This window comes from Pimephales promelas, chromosome 24, assembly GCF_988280905.1.
Source record: "Pimephales promelas chromosome 24, fPimPro1.hap1.1, whole genome shotgun sequence".
NCBI classification, from domain to species: Eukaryota; Metazoa; Chordata; class Actinopteri; order Cypriniformes; family Leuciscidae; genus Pimephales; species Pimephales promelas.
This window is the reverse complement of record NC_142792.1, coordinates 2,607,501-2,624,636: the sequence shown is the minus strand read 5'-3', so window position 1 is coordinate 2,624,636 and position 17,136 is coordinate 2,607,501. Positions and strand designations below refer to the sequence as shown.

General features: G+C 41.0%; 1 long non-coding RNA gene across 1 annotated transcript in view; it reads right to left on the bottom strand.

The window, feature by feature from the left end:
- Nucleotides 1-6,845: 6,845 nt before the first annotated feature.
- LOC120470993 (uncharacterized) overlaps nt 6,846-17,136 on the bottom strand; it is a 13,531-nt gene continuing 3,240 nt past the window's right edge. Inside the window, exons 2-3 of the long non-coding RNA XR_016149724.1 lie at nt 7,022-7,121; nt 6,846-6,859 (exon numbers count right to left, since the gene is read on the bottom strand). This is a non-coding gene — a long non-coding RNA (uncharacterized LOC120470993). The remainder of the gene's footprint in view (nt 6,860-7,021; nt 7,122-17,136) is intronic.

Below are 17,136 nucleotides of genomic sequence, written 5' to 3'. Positions count from 1 at the left end.
ATGAGAAGATGACAGCTCTTAATGTCACTTTAACAGCACATATTACAGCTCAACCGCAAATAAAACCGACGCAATCAAACGACACATAAATGAGGAACCGAGTAACGTTACGGCACAAGACTCACCTGTAAGTAACTTTTACTTTAGCATGAAGTCAAGTTCTCTTGTCAGTCGCTATTGTAGCGTTACCTTTTTAATCTTTGAATGAATCGCCCTCTGATATTCACACTGTAAAGTGTAATAAGAAGGACTCAGTTGATATTGCAGTGTTTTCTGGGTGTATGTGAGAGTCAGCAGGAGTTGTGTCTTGTGTGAAGCTCTGATGTTCTCCTGTTGCTTCCTGCTTTTATTCTACTTCCTGTTATGACTGGGATCTGAGAGTGAAAACTGCCTTTAGAATGGTATGCAATTAAAATGTCACAGTATTACTACAAGCATGAAACAATACAAGTAAAGAGCAGTGACTAGACACTTTGCAAATGGTTTTCTTTGCATAGCATTTCTAATATTGTTCTGATGTTTTGTAGGTTTGGCTTTCTGTGAATGGGGAGTTAGTTTTTAGTTCTGTGTGTTCAGTGTTTTTATAATTGTGTGTGGCCTGTAAGACAGTGATTAAGTTGAATCTCTAGTTGTTGTTACATGTATAAGATTCAAATGAATCGTCCTCTGATTTATGTGTAGTGAAGTAGAATAATAAGCAATTGTTTCTAGTCTCTTTTGTTATTAGTTGTCTTACTGTATGTAATAATAATCTAGTGGATTGATGCGTGTTAATAGAATCAGTTGATGTGTGTGTGTGTGTGTGTGAGTGTGTCTGCTGCTTGTATTGTATCGTAGAGATGCAGTGCCTTTCTTCTAATGAAAACTATCAGGATCAATCCTTGTGCAGGAACATGTCTTTTAGGGTTACTGTTGTGTGAAGGAAGGTTTCATCTTAAAGTTATAACTCCACTTGGGCAGTTCTTCACAGTGTACATGTTTAGGCATGAAGTGTCAGCGCTCACACCGAAGGCTTTATTTCTATTCAGTGTTTGTGTCCATTTGTAGCCTGTAAAACTGTAATTCAAATCATAGATTATTATTGATAAAGCCTTACTGAACTATACTATATTATTATAATAGTAATATATTTTCACACTGTACAACTTTAGGCTTTTAATTTATTCCACTTTCCTTTTATTAACTAGTCTTTAGACTAACTTTCACATTGTCATTTATAGATGTAGAATATTGAGTATTTCTAAAACTAATCTTTTTTTTCTTGTCTTTCCTTACAAAAGGAATGTGTTTGGACCATTACATCCAGTCATCAGAAGCAGAGCTGTGGGACGTGTGGACAGACATTGACTGTAATGATGGACTTCTGCTGATGGACAGGTATGTACATGCTTATGTTTTACTGTACTAAACATGTAGGTTCCCATCATTTTCTTTTTGGAGGGTGACCCCTTTAAAAAGCAAATGATGGGAACCTAAATAGGTGGGGAAGGGACGGCGGGGCAAAATTTTTAGACAGCTAAATTTTTAATGTATAAAAAAGCATAACCCCTGCTGTCCATTGTGGCGGGGCTCGGGGGGGGACCCGAATCATCCCCGCCCCTTCACACATACAGCATTCTCTCGTATCGCGGAGATCTGGCTGGGATCGAACCAGCAACCTCTGAACCCGTGAGGCAGCGCTCTTACCTGTGAGCCACAGATCTCTTGCTGATAAATGTGCTGGAACTTATATTTCACTCTTCGAGCCCTGCGATTTTACAATAAATCATGCTGAGGTGGGGATCGAACCCACGTCTCCAGTGAAACCCATCAGCCGAGAACGTGTGTTGAGCCACTGCACCACTGTGGCTTTCACACTGAGATCTGGTGTTTTGGCCACTTTGTTTGATTTAATCACATCAATTTTGCGCTCAATTCTCATTTACTAAAGGAAAGCCTTTGTGCTTAAATGTTCACACACTCATATCGCAGAGACCCGGCTGGAATCGAACCAGCAACCTCTGAACCCGTGAGGCAGCGCTCTTACCTGTGAGCCACAAATCTCTTGCTGAGACATGTGCTGGAACTTGTATTTCAGTGTTATCCTGAGAGTTTCCAATAAAGCAGTTAAAGTGAGATTTGAACCCAATAGCTTAGCTGGGATTTGAACCTTAACTTCAGCGCACCCTTACCTTCACAGAACATGTATTTAACCACTGAACCACTGCGGCTTTCACTCTGAGAGCTGGTGTTTTGTCCACTTTGTTTGATATAACAACTATTGATAACAATTTTATTTAAATTATGGGGATCAAAAATGCTGAGATGGGATTTGAACCTTAACCTCAGCGCATCCTTACCTTCACAGAACATGTGTTTAACCACTGCACCACTGTGGCTTTCACGCTGAGAGTTGGTGTTTTGGCCACTTTGTTTGATAAAACAACTATTGATAACAATTTTATTTAAATTATTGGGACCAAAAATGCTGAGATGGGATTTGAACCTTAACTTCAGCGCATCCTTACCTTCACAGAACATGTGTTTAACCACTGCACCACTGTGGCTTTCACACTGAAAGCTGGTGTTTTGTCCACTTTGTTTGATAAAACAACTATTGATAACAATTTTATTTAAATTATGGGGACCAAAAATGCTGAGATGGGATTTGAACCTTAACCTCAGCGCATCCTTACCTTCACAGAACATGTGTTTAACCACTGAACCACTGCGGCTTTCGCTTTAAGAGTTGGTGTTTTGGCCACTTTGTTTGATAAAACAACTATTGATAACAATTGTATTTAAAATATGGTGGACAAATAGCTTAGCTGGGATTTGAACCTTAACTTCAGCGCATCCTTACCTTCACAGAACATGTGTTTAACCACTGAACCACTGTGGCTTTCATGCTGAGAATTGGTGTTTTGGCCACTTTGATTGATAAAACAACTATTGATAACAATAGTATTTAAAATATGGTGGACAAATAGCTTAGCTGGGATTTGAACCTTAACCTCAGCGCATCCTTACCTTCACAGAACATGTGTTTAACCACTGAACCACTGCGGCTTTCGCTTTAAGAGTTGGTGTTTTGGCCACTTTGTTTGATAAAACAACTATTGATAACAATTGTATTTAAAATATGGTGGACAAATAGCTTAGCTGGGATTTGAACCTTAACTTCAGCGCATCCTTACCTTCACAGAACATGTGTTTAACCACTGAACCACTGTGGCTTTCATGCTGAGAATTGGTGTTTTGGCCACTTTGATTGATAAAACAACCATTGATAACAATAGTATTTAAAATATGGTGGACAAATAGCTTAGCTGGGATTTGAACCTTAAATTCAGCGCATCCTTACCTTCACAGAACATGTGTTTAACCACTGAACCACTGCGGCTTTCGCTTTGAGAGTTGGTGTTTTGGCCACTTTGTTTGATAAAACAACTATTGATAACAATTTTATTTAAATTATGGGGATAAATAGCTTAGCTGGGATTTGAACCTTAACTTCAGCGCATCCTTACCTTCACAGAACATGTGTTTAACCACTGAACCACTGTGGCTTTCATGCTGAGAATTGGTGTTTTGGCCACTTTGATTGATAAAACAACTATTGATAACAATAGTATTTAAAATATGGTGGACAAATAGCTTAGCTGGGATTTGAACCTTAACCTCAGCGCATCCTTACCTTCACAGAACATGTGTTTAACCACTGAACCACTGCGGCTTTCGCTTTAAGAGTTGGTGTTTTGGCCACTTTGTTTAATAAAACAACTATTGATAACAATTGTATTTAAAATATGGTGGACAAATAGCTTAGCTGGGATTTGAACCTTAACTTCAGCGCATCCTTACCTTCACAGAACATGTGTTTAACCACTGAACCACTGTGGCTTTCATGCTGAGAATTGGTGTTTTGGCCACTTTGATTGATAAAACAACTATTGATAACAATAGTATTTAAAATATGGTGGACAAATAGCTTAGCTGGGATTTGAACCTTAACCTCAGCGCATCCTTACCTTCACAGAACATGTGTTTAACCACTGAACCACTGCGGCTTTCGCTTTAAGAGTTGGTGTTTTGGCCACTTTGTTTAATAAAACAACTATTGATAACAATTGTATTTAAAATATGGTGGACAAATAGCTTAGCTGGGATTTGAACCTTAACTTCAGCGCATCCTTACCTTCACAGAACATGTGTTTAACCACTGAACCACTGTGGCTTTCATGCTGAGAATTGGTGTTTTGGCCACTTTGATTGATAAAACAACTATTGATAACAATAGTATTTAAAATATGGTGGACAAATAGCTTAGCTGGGATTTGAACCTTAACTTCAGCGCATCCTTACCTTCACAGAACATGTGTTTAACCACTGAACCACTGCGGCTTTCGCTTTAAGAGTTGGTGTTTTGGCCACTTTGTTTAATAAAACAACTATTGATAACAATTGTATTTAAAATATGGTGGACAAATAGCTTAGCTGGGATTTGAACCTTAACTTCAGCGCATCCTTACCTTCACAGAACATGTGTTTAACCACTGAACCACTGTGGCTTTCATGCTGAGAATTGGTGTTTTGGCCACTTTGATTGATAAAACAACTATTCATAACAATTGTATTTAAAATATGGTGGACAAATAGCTTAGCTGGGATTTGAACCTTAACTTCAGCGCACCCTTACCTTCACAGAACATGTGTTTAACCACTGAACCACTGCGGCTTTCGCTTTGAGAGTTGGTGTTTTGGCCCCTTTGTTTGATAAAACAACTATTGATAACAATTTTATTTAAATTATGGGGACAAATAGCTTAGCTGGGATTTGAACCTTAACTTCAGCACATCCTTACCTTCACAGAACATGTGTTTAACCACTGAACCACTGCAGCTTTCGCTTTGAGAGTTGGTGTTTTGGCGACTTTGTTTGATATAACAACTATTGATAACAATTTTATTTAAATTATGGGGACAAATAGCTTAGCTGGGATTTGAAGCTTAACTTCAGCACATACTTACCTTCACAGAACATGTGTTTAACCACTGCACGTCTAAACGCAAGAAGAAGTTGGAACAGAACCGGCAACCACTTGCTTCAGAGCCGGTATTGCTACCACTGAGCCACTGAAGATGATGCTGTGTATATATCTATGCTGCATATGTCTATACACTAATGACGCTGGAACCTGGGGGCGCCAAGTCCCCGAATTCTCCGCGAATTCCCCGCGAATTCTCCGGACTTGGCGCCCCCCTCATTAGTGCATAGATATATGCAGCATAGATATAGCACTGTTCTATATCTATGCTGCATATGTCTATGCACTACTGATGGGGGCGTATGCAGCATAGATATATACACAGCATCGTCTTTAGTGGCTCAGTGGTAGCAATACCGGCTCTGAAGCGAGTGGTTACCGGTTCTGTTCCAACTTCTTCTTGCGTTTAGATGTGCAGTGGTTAAACACATGTTCTGTGAAGGTCTATGCGCCGAAGTTAAGGTTCAAATCCCAGCTAAGCTATTTGTCCCCATAATTTAAATAAAATTGTTATCAATAGTTGTTTTATCAAACAAAGTGGCCAAAACACCAACTCTCAGCGTGAAAGCCACAGTGGTGCAGTGGTTAAACACATGTTCTGTGAAGGTAAGGATGCGCTGAGGTTAAGGTTCAAATCCCAGCTAAGCTATTTGTCCCCATAATTTAAATAAAATTGTTATCAATAGTTGTTTTATCAAACAAAGTGGCCAAAACACCAACTCTCAGCGTGAAAGCCACAGTGGTGCAGTGGTTAAACAAATGTTCTGTGAACGTAAGGATGCGCTGAAGTTAAGGTTCAAATCCCAGCTCAGCATTTTTTGTCCCCATAATTTAAATAAAATTGTTATCAATAGTTGTTATATCAAACAAAGTGGACAAAACACCAGCTGTCAGCGTGAAAACCACAGTGGTGCAGTGGTTAAACACATGTTCTGTGAAGGTAAGGATGTGCTGAAGTTAAGGTTCAAATCCCAGGCTTCAGATCCATGTTTGTTAAAGTTATTTATCATTTAACACAAAACTCTGGATCAAACCGGTTGAAAACGCTTTTCATCTCAACAGACTCAGTGGCTCAGGAGAGAAAGAGTTGTGTTTCAATCACAGCGTCCTGAGTTCAAGTCTCACTATTGCTGACTTTCAATAGTTCTCATTAGACAAGGAGCCCCAAAACCAGCTGTCAATGTGAAATCCATGATGGGTGAGCGGATAAACACACACTCTCTGAGGACAAGACTGATGAAGACGTGGGTTCGAATCTCACTTTAACTGCTTTATTGGAAACTCTCAGGATAACACTGAAATATAAGTTCCAGCACATCATCAGCAAGAGATCTGTGGCTCACAGGTAAGAGCGCTGCCTCACGGGTTCAGAGGTTGCTGGTTTGATCCCAGCTGGGTCTCTGCAATATGAGTGTGTGAATAATTAAGCACAAAGGCTTTCCTTTAGTAAATGAGAATTGAGTGTAAAATCGATGTGATTAAATCAAACAAAGTGGCCAAAACACCAGTTCTCAGTATGAAAGCCACAGTGGTGCAGTGGCTCAACACACGTTCTCGGCTGATGGGTTGCACTGGAGACGTGGGTTCGATCCCCACCTCAGCATGATTTATTGTAAAATCGCAGGGCTCGAAGAGTGAAATATAAGTTCCAGCACATTTATCAGCAAGAGATCTGTGGCTCACAGGTAAGAGCGCTGCCTCATGGGTTCAGAGGTTGCTGGTTCGATCCCAGCCAGATCTCCGCGATACGAGTGAATGCTGTATGTGTGAAGGGGCGGGGATGTTTCGGGTCCCCCCCCCGAGCCCTGCCACAATGGACAGCAGGGGTTATGCTTTTTTATACATTAAAAATTTAGCTGTCTAAAAATTTTGCCCTGCCGTCCCTTCCCCACCTATTTAGGTTCCCATCATTTGCTTTTTAAAGGGGTCACCCTCCAAAAAGAAAATGATGGGAACCTACATGTTTAGCACAGTAAAACAAGCATTTACATTACCTGTCCATCAGCAGAAGTCCATCATTACAGTCAATGTCTGTCCACACGTCCCACAGCTCTGCTTCTGATGACTGGATGTAATGGTCCAAACACATTCCTTCTGTAAGGAAAGACATGAAAAAAAATATTTTAGTTTTAGAAATACTCAATATTCTACATCTATAAATGACAATTTGAAAGTTAGTCTAAAGACTGGTTAATAGAAGGAAATGGAATAAATTAAAAGCCTAAAGTTGTAAAGTTGTACACAATAACTCAATAACCCCCCCCCCCCCCCCCCAACTCCAAAATTCGGCCCGAAAAAAAAAAAAACGACAGTGGTACCCCTTACGTTTTTTTTTTTCGGGCGAAAAATTAAGTTTCTCCAATCTACGCAAAACTCTGGATTCTGATAGAGGGCCATGAGACTTAGACCTGAGTGCAAAAATGGAGGCTCTAGCCCCTTTCAGAGCTGAGATATCGAAACTCAAAAATAAGGCCCGAAAAAAAAAACGACAGTGGTACCCCTTACGTTTTTTTTTTCGGGCGAAAAATTAAGTTTCTCCAATCTTCCCAAAACTCTCAATTCTGATAGAGGGCCATGAGACTTAGACCTGAGTGCAAAAATGGAGGCTCTAGACCATTCCAGAGCTGAGATATGGAAACTCAAAAATTCGGCCCGAAAAAAAAACCGACAGTGGTACCCCTTACGTTTTTTTTTTCGGGCGAAAAATTAAGTTTCTCCAATCTTCCCAAAACTCTCAATTCTGATAGAGGGCCATGAGACTTAGACCTGAGTGCAAAAATGGAGGCTCTAGGCCCTTTCAGAGCTGAGATATAGAAACTCAAAAATTGGGTCTCAAAAAAAAAACGACAGTGGTACCCCTTACGTTTTTTTTTTTCGGGCGAAAAATTAAGTTTCTCCAATCTTCCCAAAACTCTGGATTCTGATAGAGGGCCATGAGACTTAGACCTGAGTGCAAAAATGGAGGCTCTAGCCCCTTCCAGAGCTGAGATATCGAAACTCAAAAATTCAGCCCCAAAAAAAAACGACAGTGGTACCCCTTACGTTTTTTTTTTTCGGGCGAAAAATTAAGTTTCTCCAATCTTCCCAAAACTCTCAATTCTGATAGAGGGCCATGAGACTTAGACCTGAGTGCAAAAATGGAGGCTCTAGCCCCTTCCAGAGCTGAGATATCGAAACTCAAAAATTAGGCCCGAAAAAAAAACGACAGTGGTACCCCTTACGTTTTTTTTTTTTCGGGCGAAAAATTAAGTTTCTCCAATCTTCCCAAAACTCTGGATTCTGATAGAGGGCCATGAGACTTAGACCTGAGTGCAAAAATGGAGGCTCTAGGCTCTTCCAGAGCTGAGATATCGAAACTCAAAAATTAGGCCCGAAAAAAAAACGACAGTGGTACCCCTTACGTTTTTTTTTTCGGGCGAAAAATTAAGTTTCTCCAATCTTCCCAAAACTCTGGATTCTGATAGAGGGCCATGAGACTTAGACCTGAGTGCAAAAATGGAGGCTCTAGCCCCTTCCAGAGCTGAGATATCGAAACTCAAAAATTAGGCCCGAAAAAAACAACAACAGTGGTCCCCCTTACGTTTCTTTTTTTCGGGCGAAAAATTAAGTTTCTCCAATCTTCCCAAAACTCTCAATTCTGATAGAGGGCCATGAGACTTAGACCTGAGTGCAAAAATGGAGGCTCTAGCCCCTTCCAGAGCTGAGATATCGAAACTCAAAAATTCAGCCCAAAAAAAAAACGACAGTGGTACCCCTTACGTTTTTTTTTTTTTTGGGCGAAAAATTAAGTTTCTCCAATCTTCCCAAAACTCTGGATTCTGATAGAGGGCCATGAGACTTAGACCTGAGTGCAAAAATGGAGGCTCTAGCCCCTTCCAGAGCTGAGATATCGAAACTCAAAAATTAGGCCCGAAAAAAAACAACAACAGTGGTCCCCCTTACGTTTCTTTTTTTTCGGGCGAAAAATTAAGTTTCTCCAATCTTCCCAAAACTCTCAATTCTGATAGAGGGCCATGAGACTTAGACCTGAGTGCAAAAATGGAGGCTCTAGCCCCTTCCAGAGCTGAGATATCGAAACTCAAAAATTCAGCCCAAAAAAAAAAACGACAGTGGTACCCCTTACGTTTTTTTTTTTCGGGCGAAAAATTAAGTTTCTCCAATCTTCCCAAAACTCTGGATTCTGATAGAGGGCCATGAGACTTAGACCTGAGTGCAAAAATGGAGGCTCTAGCCCCTTCCAGAGCTGAGATATCGAAACTCAAAAATTAGGCCCGAAAAAAAAAATGACAGTGGTACCCCTTACGTTTTTTTTTTCGGGCGAAAAATTAAGTTTCTCCAATCTTCCCAAAACTCTCAATTCTGATAGAGGGCCATGAGACTTAGACCTGAGTGCAAAAATGGAGGCTCTAGCCCCTTCCAGAGCTGAGATATGGAAACTCAAAAATTCGGCCCGAAAAAAAAACGACAGTGGTACCCCTTACATTTTTTTTTTTTTTGGGCGAAAAATTAAGTTTCTCCAATCTTCCCAAAACTCTGGATTCTGATAGAGGGCCATGAGACTTAGACCTGAGTGCAAAAATGGAGGCTCTAGCCCCTTCCAGAGCTGAGATATCGAAACTCAAAAATTCGGCTCAAAAAAAACCCCACAGTGGTACCCCTTACGTTTTTTTTTTCGGGCGAAAAATTAAGTTTCTCCAATCTACGCAAAACTCTGGATTCTGATAGAGGGCCATGAGACTTAGACCTGAGTGCAAAAATGGAGGCTCTAGCCCCTTTCAGAGCTGAGATATCGAAACTCAAAAATTAGGCCCGAAAAAAAAAACGACAGTGGTACCCCTTACGTTTTTTTTTTCGGGCGAAAAATTAAGTTTCTCCAATCTTCCCAAAACTCTCAATTCTGATAGAGGGCCATGAGACTTAGACCTGAGTGCAAAAATGGAGGCTCTAGACCATTCCAGAGCTGAGATATGGAAACTCAAAAATTCGGCCCGAAAAAAAACCCGACAGTGGTACCCCTTACGTTTTTTTTTTCGGGCGAAAAATTAAGTTTCTCCAATCTTCCCAAAACTCTCAATTCTGATAGAGGGCCATGAGACTTAGACCTGAGTGCAAAAATGGAGGCTCTAGGCCCTTTCAGAGCTGAGATATAGAAACTCAAAAATTGGGCCCCAAAAAAAAACGACAGTGGTACCCCTTACGTTTTTTTTTTTCGGGCGAAAAATTAAGTTTCTCCAATCTTCCCAAAACTCTGGATTCTGATAGAGGGCCATGAGACTTAGACCTGAGTGCAAAAATGGAGGCTCTAGCCCCTTCCAGAGCTGAGATATCAAAACTCAAAAATTCAGCCCCAAAAAAAAACGACAGTGGTACCCCTTACGTTTTTTTTTTTTTCGGGCGAAAAATTAAGTTTCTCCAATCTTCCCAAAACTCTCAATTCTGATAGAGGGCCATGAGACTTAGACCTGAGTGCAAAAATGGAGGCTCTAGCCCCTTCCAGAGCTGAGATATCGAAACTCAAAAATTAGGCCCGAAAAAAAAACGACAGTGGTACCCCTTACGTTTTTTTTTTTTCGGGCGAAAAATTAAGTTTCTCCAATCTTCCCAAAACTCTGGATTCTGATAGAGGGCCATGAGACTTAGACCTGAGTGCAAAAATGGAGGCTCTAGGCTCTTCCAGAGCTGAGATATAGAAACTCAAAAATTCAGCCCCAAAAAAAAAAAAACGACAGTGGTACCCCTTACGTTTTTTTTTTCGGGCGAAAAATTAAGTTTCTCCAATCTTCCCAAAACTCTGGATTCTGATAGAGGGCCATGAGACTTAGACCTGAGTGCAAAAATGGAGGCTCTAGCCCCTTCCAGAGCTGAGATATCGAAACTCAAAAATTAGGCCCGAAAAAAAACAACAACAGTGGTCCCCCTTACGTTTCTTTTTTTCGGGCGAAAAATTAAGTTTCTCCAATCTTCCCAAAACTCTCAATTCTGATAGAGGGCCATGAGACTTAGACCTGAGTGCAAAAATGGAGGCTCTAGCCCCTTCCAGAGCTGAGATATCGAAACTCAAAAATTCAGCCCAAAAAAAAAACGACAGTGGTACCCCTTACGTTTTTTTTTTTCGGGCGAAAAATTAAGTTTCTCCAATCTTCCCAAAACTCTGGATTCTGATAGAGGGCCATGAGACTTAGACCTGAGTGCAAAAATGGAGGCTCTAGCCCCTTCCAGAGCTGAGATATCGAAACTCAAAAATTAGGCCCGAAAAAAACAACGACAGTGGTACCCCTTACGTTTTTTTTTTTTCGGGCGAAAAATTAAGTTTTTCCAATCTTCCCAAAACTCTCATTTCTGATAGAGGGCCATGAGACTTAGACCTGAGTGCAAAAATGGAGGCTCTAGCCCCTTCGAGAGCTGAGATATCGAAACTCAAAAATTCAGCCCGAAAAAAAAACGACAGTGGTACCCCTTACGTTTTTTTTTTTCGGACGAAAAATTAAGTTTCTCCAATCTTCCCAAAACTCTGGATTCTGATAGAGGGCCATGAGACTTAGACCTGAGTGCAAAAATGGAGGCTCTAGGCCCTTCCAGAGCTGAGATATCGAAACTCAAAAATTAGGCCCGAAAAAAAAAACGACAGTGGTACCCCTTACGTTTTTTTTTTTCGGGCGAAAAATTAAGTTTCTCCAATCTTCCCAAAACTCTCAATTCTGATAGAGGGCCACGAGACTTAGACCTGAGTGCAAAAATGGAGGCTCTAGCCCATTCCAGAGCTGAGATATGGAAACTCAAAAATTCGGCCCGAAAAAAAAACGACAGTGGTACCCCTTACGTTTTTTTTTTCGGGCGAAAAATTAAGTTTCTCCAATCTTTCCAAAACTCTGGATTCTGATAGAGGGCCATGAGACTTAGACCTGAGTGCACAAATGGAGGCTCTAGCCCCTTCCAGAGCTGAGATATCGAAACTCAAAAATTAGGCCCGAAAAAAAAAAATGACAGTGGTACCCCTTACGTTTTTTTTTTCGGGCGAAAAATTAAGTTTCTCCAATCTTCCCCAAACTCTCAATTCTGATAGAGGGCCATGAGACTTAGACCTGAGTGCAAAAATGGAGGCTGTAGCCCATTCCAGAGCTGAGATATGGAAACTCAAAAATTCGGCCCGAAAAAAAAACGACAGTGGTACCCCTTACGTTTTTTTTTTTTTTGGGCGAAAAATTAAGTTTCTCCAATCTTCCCAAAACTCTGGATTCTGATAGAGGGCCATGAGACTTAGACCTGAGTGCAAAAATGGAGGCTCTAGCCCCTTCCAGAGCTGAGATATCGAAACTCAAAAATTCGGCTCAAAAAAAACCCCACAGTGGTACCCCTTACGTTTTTTTTTTTCGGGCGAAAAATTAAGTTTCTCCAATCTTCCCAAAACTCTGGATTCTGATAGAGGGCCATGAGACTTAGACCTGAGTGCAAAAATGGAGGCTCTAGCCCCTTCCAGAGCTGAGATATCGAAACTCAAAAATTAGGCCCGAAAAAAAAACGACAGTGGTACCCCTTACGTTTTTTTTTTCGGGCGAAAAATTAAGTTTCTCCAATCTTCCCAAAACTCTCAATTCTGATAGAGGGCCATGAGACTTAGACCTGAGTGCAAAAATGGAGGCTCTAGACCATTCCAGAGCTGAGATATGGAAACTCATAAATTCGGCCCGAAAAAAAACCGACAGTGGTACCCCTTACGTTTTTTTTTTTCGGGCGAAAATTTAAGTTTCTCCAATCTTTCCAAAACTCTGGATTCTGATAGAGGGCCATGAGACTTAGACCTGAGTGCAAAAATGGAGGCTCTAGCCCCTTCCAGAGCTGAGATATCGAAACTCAAAAATTAGGCCCGAAAAAAAACAACAACAGTGGTCCCCCTTACGTTTCTTTTTTTCGGGCGAAAAATTAAGTTTCTCCAATCTTCCCAAAACTCTCAATTCTGATAGAGGGCCATGAGACTTAGACCTGAGTGCAAAAATGGAGGCTCTAGCCCCTTCCAGAGCTGAGATATCGAAACTCAAAAATTCAGCCCAAAAAAAAAACGACAGTGGTACCCCTTACGTTTTTTTTTTTCGGGCGAAAAATTAAGTTTCTCCAATCTTCCCAAAACTCTGGATTCTGATAGAGGGCCATGAGACTTAGATCTGAGTGCAAAAATGGAGGCTCTAGCCCCTTCCAGAGCTGAGATATCGAAACTCAAAAATTAGGCCCGAAAAAAAACAACAACAGTGGTCCCCCTTACGTTTCTTTTTTTCGGGCGAAAAATTAAGTTTCTCCAATCTTCCCAAAACTCTCAATTCTGATAGAGGGCCATGAGACTTAGACCTGAGTGCAAAAATGGAGGCTCTAGCCCCTTCCAGAGCTGAGATATCGAAACTCAAAAATTCAGCCCAAAAAAAAAACGACAGTGGTACCCCTTACGTTTTTTTTTTTCGGGCGAAAAATTAAGTTTCTCCAATCTTCCCAAAACTCTGGATTCTGATAGAGGGCCATGAGACTTAGACCTGAGTGCAAAAATGGAGGCTCTAGCCCCTTCCAGAGCTGAGATATCGAAACTCAAAAATTAGGCCCGAAAAAAAAAATGACAGTGGTACCCCTTACGTTTTTTTTTTCGGGCGAAAAATTAAGTTTCTCCAATCTTCCCAAAACTCTCAATTCTGATAGAGGGCCATGAGACTTAGACCTGAGTGCAAAAATGGAGGCTCTAGCCCCTTCCAGAGCTGAGATATGGAAACTCAAAAATTCGTCCCGAAAAAAAAACGACAGTGGTACCCCTTACATTTTTTTTTTTTTTTGGGCGAAAAATTAAGTTTCTCCAATCTTCCCAAAACTCTGGATTCTGATAGAGGGCCATGAGACTTAGACCTGAGTGCAAAAATGGAGGCTCTAGCCCCTTCCAGAGCTGAGATATCGAAACTCAAAAATTCGGCTCAAAAAAAACAACAACAGTGGTCCCCCTTACGTTTCTTTTTTTCGGGCGAAAAATTAAGTTTCTCCAATCTTCCCAAAACTCTCAATTCTGATAGAGGGCCATGAGACTTAGACCTGAGTGCAAAAATGGAGGCTCTAGCCCCTTCCAGAGCTGAGATATCGAAACTCAAAAATTCAGCCCAAAAAAAAAACGACAGTGGTACCCCTTACGTTTTTTTTTTTCGGGCGAAAAATTAAGTTTCTCCAATCTTCCCAAAACTCTGGATTCTGATAGAGGGCCATGAGACTTAGATCTGAGTGCAAAAATGGAGGCTCTAGCCCCTTCCAGAGCTGAGATATCGAAACTCAAAAATTAGGCCCGAAAAAAAACAACAACAGTGGTCCCCCTTACGTTTCTTTTTTTCGGGCGAAAAATTAAGTTTCTCCAATCTTCCCAAAACTCTCAATTCTGATAGAGGGCCATGAGACTTAGACCTGAGTGCAAAAATGGAGGCTCTAGCCCCTTCCAGAGCTGAGATATCGAAACTCAAAAATTCAGCCCAAAAAAAAAACGACAGTGGTACCCCTTACGTTTTTTTTTTTCGGGCGAAAAATTAAGTTTCTCCAATCTTCCCAAAACTCTGGATTCTGATAGAGGGCCATGAGACTTAGACCTGAGTGCAAAAATGGAGGCTCTAGCCCCTTCCAGAGCTGAGATATCGAAACTCAAAAATTAGGCCCGAAAAAAAAAATGACAGTGGTACCCCTTACGTTTTTTTTTTCGGGCGAAAAATTAAGTTTCTCCAATCTTCCCAAAACTCTCAATTCTGATAGAGGGCCATGAGACTTAGACCTGAGTGCAAAAATGGAGGCTCTAGCCCCTTCCAGAGCTGAGATATGGAAACTCAAAAATTCGTCCCGAAAAAAAAACGACAGTGGTACCCCTTACATTTTTTTTTTTTTTTGGGCGAAAAATTAAGTTTCTCCAATCTTCCCAAAACTCTGGATTCTGATAGAGGGCCATGAGACTTAGACCTGAGTGCAAAAATGGAGGCTCTAGCCCCTTCCAGAGCTGAGATATCGAAACTCAAAAATTCGGCTCAAAAAAAACCCCACAGTGGTACCCCTTACGTTTTTTTTTTTTCGGGCGAAAAATTAAGTTTCTCCAATCTTCCCAAAACTCTGGATTCTGATAGAGGGCCATGAGACTTAGACCTGAGTGCAAAAATGGAGGCTCTAGCCCCTTCCAGAGCTGAGATATCGAAACTCAAAAATTAGGCCCGAAAAAAAAAAACGACAGTCGTACCCCTTACGTTTTTTTTTCCGGGCGAAAAATTAAGTTTCTCCAATCTTCCCAAAACTCTCAATTCTGATATAGGGCCATGAGACTTAGACCTGAGTGCAAAAATGGAGGCTCTAGCCCATTCCAGAGCTGAGATATGGAAACTAAAAAATTCGGCCCGAAAAAAAAAAACGACAGTGGTACCCCTTACGTTTTTTTTTTCGGGCGAAAAATTAAGTTTCTCCAATCTTCCCAAAACTCTGGATTCTGATAGAGGGCCATGAGACTTAGACCTGAGTGCAAAAATGGAGGCTCTAGGCCCTTCCAGAGCTGAGATATAGAAACTCAAAAATTGGGCCCAAAAAAAAAACGACAGTGGTACCCCTTACGGGTTTTTTTTTCGGGCGAAAAATTAAGTTTCTCCAATCTTCCCAAAACTCTGGATTCTGATAGAGGGCCATGAGACTTAGACCTGAGTGCAAAAATGGAGGCTCTAGCCCCTTCCAGAGCTGAGATATAGAAACTCAAAAATTGGGCCCCAAAAAAAAAACGACAGTGGTACCCCTTACGTTGTTTTTTTTTCGGGCGAAAAATTAAGTTTCTCCAATCTTCCCAAAACTCTGGATTCTGATAGAGGGCCATGAGACTTAGACCTGAGTGCAAAAATGGAGGCTCTAGCCCCTTCCAGAGCTGAGATATCGAAACTCAAAAATTCAGCCCGAAAAAAAAACCACAGTGGTACCCCTTACGTTTTTTTTTTTCGGGCGAAAAATTAAGTTTCTCCAATCTTCCCAAAACTCTCAATTCTGATAGAGGGCCATGAGACTTAGACCTGAGTGCAAAAATTGAGGCTCTAGCCCATTCCAAAGCTGAGATATGGAAACTCAAAAATTCGGCCCGAAAAAAAAAACGACAGTGGTACCCCTTACGTTTTTTTTTTTCGGGCGAAAAATTAAGTTTCTCCAATCTTCCCAAAACTCTGGATTCTGATAGAGGGCCATGAGACTTAGACCTGAGTGCAAAAATGGAGGCTCTAGCCCCTTCCAGAGCTGAGATATCGAAACTCAAAAATTCAGCCCAAAAAAAAACGACAGTGGTACCCCTTACGTTTTTTTTTTTTTGGGCGAAAAATTAAGTTTCTCCAATCTTCCCAAAACTCTGGATTCTGATAGAGGGCCATGAGAATTAGACCTGAGTGCAAAAATGGAGGCTCTAGCCCCTTCCAGAGCTGAGATATCGAAACTCAAAAATTAGGCCCGAAAAAAAAAAAACGACAGTGGTACCCCTTACGTTTTTTTTTTTCGGGCGAAAAATTAAGTTTTACCAATCTTCCCAAAACTCTCAATTCTGATAGAGGGCCATGAGACTTAGACCTGAGTGCAAAAATGGAGGCTCTAGCCCCTTCCAGAGCTGATATATAGAAACTCAAAAATTGGGCCCCAAAAAAAAAACGACAGTGGTACCCCTTACGTTGTTTTTTTTTTTTGGGCGAAAAATTAAGTTTCTCCAATCTTCCAAAAACTCTGGATTCTGATAGAGGGCCATGAGACTTAGACCTGAGTGCAAAAATGGAGGCTCTAGCCCCTTCCAGAGCTGAGATATCGAAACTCAAAAATTCAGCCCGAAAAAAAAAACGACAGTGGTACCCCTTACGTTTTTTTTTTCGGGCGAAAAATTAAGTTTCTCCAAAGAGGGCCATGAGACTTAGACCTGAGTGCAAAAATGGAGGCTCTAGCCCCTTCCAGAGCTGATATATAGAAACTCAAAAATTGGGCCCCAAAAAAAAAACGACAGTGGTACCCCTTACGTTTTTTTTTTTCCGGGCGAAAAATTAAGTTTCTCCAATCTTCCCAAAACTCTGGATTCTGATAGAGGGCCATGAGACTTAGACCTGAGTGCAAA